This window comes from Phalacrocorax aristotelis, chromosome 2, assembly GCF_949628215.1.
Source record: "Phalacrocorax aristotelis chromosome 2, bGulAri2.1, whole genome shotgun sequence".
Taxonomy (NCBI): Eukaryota; Metazoa; Chordata; class Aves; order Suliformes; family Phalacrocoracidae; genus Phalacrocorax; species Phalacrocorax aristotelis.
This window is the reverse complement of record NC_134277.1, coordinates 133,081,231-133,087,586: the sequence shown is the minus strand read 5'-3', so window position 1 is coordinate 133,087,586 and position 6,356 is coordinate 133,081,231. Positions and strand designations below refer to the sequence as shown.

The 6,356-nt window shown below is 42.9% G+C and overlaps 1 protein-coding gene across 4 annotated transcripts in view; it reads left to right on the top strand.

Annotated features, from left to right (window-relative positions):
- The first annotated feature begins 6,209 nt into the window (after positions 1-6,209).
- STAU2 (staufen double-stranded RNA binding protein 2) overlaps positions 6,210-6,356 on the top strand; it is a 178,947-nt gene continuing 178,800 nt past the window's right edge. For 2 of the 4 annotated variants that reach the window (XM_075085253.1, XM_075085250.1), the window contains exon 1: positions 6,210-6,331. The gene's annotated coding sequence lies outside the window, so the exon portion shown is untranslated. The remainder of the gene's footprint in view (positions 6,332-6,356) is intronic. The other 2 variants (XM_075085252.1, XM_075085247.1) reach the window with 1 other exon arrangement.

Below are 6,356 nucleotides of genomic sequence, written 5' to 3'. Positions count from 1 at the left end.
GAAATTCAAGTCCTCTCAGCTTGTTGCAGAGTTTTTCCACTGTCCTGAAATAAATGGAGTATTTTAGGAGGGTTAGGCTTTGTCTGCCTTAACTATTCTGGTGCGGTATGGAATATAAGATTGTCAGTGAAGCACACAACACATTTTGTAGTAGTGTAATTTACATAGCTGGATGGAAAAGCAAATGAACTGTGCAGAATGGAAAGCACCTTTCTACTGATTCACTTCTCTCGAGGCTGGTTGTATCCTTTTACATCTACTTAACTATAGCAGGTAAATTTAATGCTGGTACAAGAATGTGTTTGGCGATGAGTGAAATATTTAGTTTTCATGTCCAACACTGGCCTTAACTTTCTTCAAGATTTAAAAGGCCTGTTCCCTGCTTTCTCTGGGACCTAGTGCGTTGCAGCCTGTTACTTGTAAAGGTGTCAATAGGTATGATTAGGTACGATCTCTCACCGGCATGAATATGCCAATAAAAGTACCTAGTGTTGACACTGATTTACAGATGGACGGGTGCTGTTATTGGCATAGCTTTGGTTGCGTTCGAAGTATGCTGCTGTAATCTGTGCCTGCAGTGACAGACACCAAAGCACTTCAAGATGGGTGTGATGCTCTCGTACGATACTGCCAATGAGAATAGTGTCGTGTCTGGACTTGTTTGATGGCCTTTTTGTGTGGTCAGAATGCTATCAGTAAAGCAAAACCCAAACAAACAAAATAACCCAGGCTTGTAAATAGGAATTTAGTCTTACAGAATCTACTGCTGCTTTGGCCTGTAATTACACTTTGACTGTCCCATACACATATGAAATATGAGAAGTTCCCTGCATTCAAAATAGATGATGAACTTGGCGTGTAGTAACTAACTATACATATACACACGCAAGTTTATACAGTTACTGTGCATACTAACTAGACAGGCATAAATATGCATAGTCACATTTTCTGTAGTTTTACAGAAGCAGATGACTTTCTGGAAAGTTCTTAAGAGTTCCTTGTGTTGAAAATGATGGAAATAGCTGATGCCAAACCGGTCATGTTGTTATAACCCAAAACAAATTAAATGTGCAAATTAAAACTAGAGACATAGGGCTAGCTGTCATGCAGTTTTGAATACATGAACTAGGATAATGAATAATGTCAGGTTTTCTGAATGTGTAATACAACTCCTACTATATACTCTAAAACAATTAACCAGTATAATTTTTAAATTTCACTAGCGTTATTAAAAGGGTAAAGCTTTTGTTTAGACAAGGCTTTACTATTTCCAGCACTGACGTGTGAGAGTAATGGGAGCAAATAATTACAGGGAAATACAATTCTACCTGCAAAGTGATCTGAATTTGGGTCAGTGGGCCAACAAATGAAGAACTGGCTTTGATACCTTCATGGCAAGAGACCTAGATGTAAGCTTGGAGTTGCAAAAGCAGCGCAGTGTTTTGGTTGGATTCACTTTGGTGTGATCTAAAAAAATTATACTTGCTAAAGGAGATGAGGACCTAGAGGTCGCACAGTGTCATTAGTACTAACAGCAGTTGGAAGTGATGGAAAAAGTTGAGTATATGCTGACAAGCGCAAGTTCTAGTTCACTTCATTTAGATCCTTGGAGTGATTGTGTGATTCATCTGATTTAGGGAACTCTCATTTTAGATGTGAATCATGAAGCATAATGTGTTATGTGAGTTGTTGAAGTTCAGTGCTCATGAGCCTTCACTGGAGCATAAGGAGTAAATTGTTTCCTTTACCTGAGAAAACGTTGTGTAGCATTTACTAATAAGCTCGTTGTATCTTGGTTTGTTTGTGTCTCTCATTCTATGTACTACATAAGGTTATAAACTGGTTTGGTCACTTGTACGACAGGCATTGTAGTCAAAAAATGTACCTCCACAGTCACAGTTCTGCACCTGTACTTGGGGAGAGGAGCAGTCTGGTTAGACTTAGGTGTATTAATAATACTGGGTTTTAATCCAATATAAACCCAAACATCTGGCTCTTGCTTTTCTAATTGCTTTTCGTTATTGGAAAAATATTATTAAAGAAACTAAATGACCCATTCTTCTAGTATTAAGCTATTAGAGGCTTTCATTCAGTTGAATGACTATGACTAATACAAATAATGCATTATCCAACTCCTATTGGTATATGATGAGCTCTCTGTATTAGCTGAATTACTCTTTTACCTTTAGCATCAAAATATCATCTAAGTTCCTCAATAAACATTTTGAAAGTACAGCTAAAAAGGAACTTCACTGAACTCTGGAACAGCTTACTGGAAGAGGTTGTAAAATCTCCATCCTTGGAGATTTTCAGAACAGAGCAGCCTGCAAACTCCAAAGTCAGATCCAGTTTCAAGCTGGTCCTTCTTTGAGGGGAGAGGGAGGGTGGTGGAGCAGATGACCTTCAGAGGTCCTTTCCAACAACTTTTTTTCCGTTTCTAACATATTGATTAAAAGCAGGCTCCTGCATCTGTGGTTCTGTCAATCGCCTCCTTGTTAAATACATCACTGTGTGTTTTCTTTGGGGATGTTTTTGTTGTTGTTGCACCAGTGTGTATTGAGAAGCGGAGACTCATTTCTTGATGACTTCTTGAAAAAATTTTTTTTACAATTCCAGTAATGAAACTTATCAGTAAAAATGAAAATATTGTGATTTTTGCAAGTCAGCTTGACAGTGCCAGTTTATTTTTTTCTGAATCTGAGGTTACAGATGACAAGACCAAGTGTCTTCAAGTGTCCTGCACTTGTGTATACAGAGCAGGTGGAATTACTCTGTACCGTTTCCCCCAGTGAGGTGTTTGTGCAGGCATTTAGGCACTAGTGTGGCTTTTTTTTTTTTCTTCCTCTTGTTTTTAAAATGTATACTGAATTAATCACTCCTATTAACAACTTATCTACTGAAACCAGATTGTTAGGCAAGTCATGACACTCCCATTGTGTACTAATGGAGTAGAGTGGATGAGTATATACAAACTACGCGTCTCTCATTTTCAAAAATCAGGAAGGTTTTAGGTTCTATTAAACGGCTCTTACTCGAGGTGCTGACTAGCCTTTATCCTATATCTCAATAGCAGGAGGAAAAAAAACCATAAAGGTACAGTAAATCTAAAGAGTGGCTAGTAATGCAACTTAGTAGTTCATATATGTAAAGTTCCAATCATACAGGAAACTTACTAAAAAGCAAGACATTATCATGGACTTAAAATGGTTTTAAAATATTTGATCCTTTGTTTTATACCTGGACAAAATTAGATCCAGAAGTCTTCGATGTATTTTAAAAAAAAAAAAGGTAAGTTTTTGGATAAAACTTGCTCTTTCATATTCAGTTTTCTTTCAGCTATATGCCGTTCGCAGCACAGAATGTGTAAGATATGAGACTCTTCTGGGCCGATACGTATATTTCAAGATATGTTTTTAAACTAAGCTTTTAGCTGTGTAGTAATAGCAATACTGTAAAAACGTTAGGTTTTCAAATAATAACACAGACTGGATATGTGAGAGGCTTGTCAGAATTATATCTATCAATTGCAGAAAGTTCAGGACACTTCCCTGGTAACCTTGATGCTGATGTTCACTGAATGCCTTTTTCTGCTGGGTACACCTATACTAAGTATATTCAATGCTATAGGGTCGTTCTTCGAACTACTAACAGTAGAAAGTAAAAAGTAAAGTTGATGTAAATAAAAACCCCAACAAAATAAAAAACCCCACAAACTTTTATAGACATCATCATGATCCAACACCTGAGTGAACTTTACTTACGCAAAAACTTGTAGTAGCCTTATGAAAAGTACTTGCATTGTTATCCATTGCTAAATTATGTCAGAACACATAAAGTGTATTATACCGTGTACGTCTGTGCTCAGTTCTTAAATGAAATTAAATCAGGGGTGAGGAATCTCAGAAACGGAAAACTAAACAACGGAGGAATAAGAAGGAAAGGATGACAAGCTACTGCAGCTGAATACAGGGTATGTATAAAACTGTCTTGAAAAAATGCTGTGTTCCCAAAGTGTGTTTAAACAAGTTACAAATGTCATGTTAGTGCTCTGGTAGGATGAATAAAACCTCGTTATCACTTAAATACTCATAATACAGCCCTGCCCCTCTGTGTCAATACATGTATTTGGTGTGTACGTTATTGTCTATAATGTAGAAGCTTAGTACCAAAATTCACCTGGGTTCTGCTGTCAGAGCTTGTCTATACCATAAGCTCTTGGGACTCCTGGCAGGGTACATCATCATCTTTTTTGGCTCAGTTGTTGTACTGATCCACCACTTGGTTTCAAGTCATCATTTCAAAAGAAAAAAAAAATTTCATGGAATAACAGATGCTGGAGGAAATACAAACTCTGGATTCGTTCTCATCCTGACTGAAATAGCTGTTGGTTTTTAAATTACGTTTGCCATCTCTAATGTTCTAACTCTTCTAGCTGTCATTAAAATCCAGTTGCCTAGTAAAAAGATACAGGCATCTTTCCGCCAAAAAAACTGGTTTCATTTCTAAGCCTAAGAGTTTTGCTGCTGCAGTCAGACAGGAAATTCATTGCTGCAAGTTCTGATGCTTCTACCTGCGTTTGTCATGGATTTCAAAATTCATGGTTTGTCTTACTTGGCAAATAATTACTTGAGCCAATCAAGAAAGCAGATTTTTAACAAACTAAATTAGATGGGATTATGGATTATACTTGGAAGCTGCTTTTTTTAAAAAAAAAAATAAAGTTTTGATTACCTTGAGATAAAGAATTTGAATGTTATCTTTCTAGTGCTAAAGATGGTCAGAAATATTTTTAATTTTCCTTTACCCCTTTATTCTTCTGTTAATTTCCAATTTCTTTGAGAGGTCTTCCTTAAACTATTTAGCCTTTAATCTCAGTTTTGTGTGTCCCCCAAATATAATGTTCCTGTGCCCCCTGCTCTAGGTGTCCCTGCTCAAGCAGGGGGGTTGGACAAGATGATCTCCAGAGGTGCCTTCCAACCCCCACCATTCTGTGATTCTGTGAACCGCTCAGTGCTTCACTGTTTTTTTTATTAATTATTATTTCTTCTGTCCAGCTCAGCCTTCTGTAGGGGACATGCAAAAACCTGAAAGGAGGCAACGAGGTAGCTGTTACATGGTGGCAGAACCACAGGCCTGGTGTTAGCTGGAAGGGCACAGGACCAGGGCTGCACAAAAAATGCGCCAAGTTAGCCATGGCTTTACTTAGCTGAGCCCTGGCAACATGTGAGGAGGGAGGTTTTGCAGCCAGCCTGGGGCCCTGTGCTGCTGCTGCCCTGCCCGCCCGGGGCAGGAGGAGGCCTGCACCTCCAGGGCTGCGAGGCTTGGCCCATGGAGCCATCAGGCAGTGCCCAGCACCCCCACCAGCACCTCCCCTCCGCCGGCCAGGGAGAAGCATCATTTGATCTAACATGTTCTCTAATTCTGCATGGAAGACAAAAATTTACATAAATCATGTTTATGACTTTTTGCCTTCCTCTGAAACCTGCTGTCTTGGAGGGGAAAGGAGGTGAGATGACTGAAAGCTTGTTGGCGAGTGATACGGTCCAGTGTGGAGTGGGACAAGGAACACCAGAGAGGGGAAAAGAAATAAAGCCGGTTCTCTGTTGCACTGTTTAACCGCCTCTCCCCGTGTTACCGCAAGCCATTATTTCCTTTTTCCTTGCGTTAAGCCTCGCTCCTTGCAGCTCCTTACAGCTTTATCTCTTTTAGACGGTAAGAAGCGGCTGCCTCCCGTGCAGACCGCGGCTCTCGGGAAACGGCCGCTAGGCGTCAGAAAACACGAGAAACGGAGAGGTAAAGCCTCGCTAAGGCCATTTGCAAAATGAAGCCACCCCCGGCTGCTCCCCTCGTAGCGCCCTGCTGAGGGGGGCTCCCGGCCGGCGGAGCGGGACCGGGAGCGGGTCCGGGCTGCCCCGCCGGGCGGTGTCGAGGCCCCGCGGGGGTAGGGGAGCCCCGAGCCCCGGGCGGGCGGCGGGGAGCGGAGCGGGGGGAGCAGCTCCCCGCGCCGCCGCTGAGGGCGCTGCGCGCCAGGCCGGGAAAAGGGAGGCGGACGGGGCCATTCGCGCCGTGGGAGCGGGGGGGGAAGGCAGGCCCGGGCGCGGCGCCGGCAGCCCCTGGCGGGCGGCGGGGCGCAGCGGGGCGGCCGGAGGGGGAGGCAGGCCGGCGGCGGGGCGGCGCTGAGGCGGCGAGGCGGGGCGGCGGAGGCGAGAGGGCGGCGGGGAGGGGGGGGTGGGAGTGGTTGGGGCCGGCGGCGGCCGCCGCGGCGGCGGGGTCAGTTCTCTTTAGTGTTTGCCGATGTTGGAGGCGTCTCCAAAGTCTCCCCGGGAAGCAGGTAACCGGGCCCTCGGGGGCGGCCC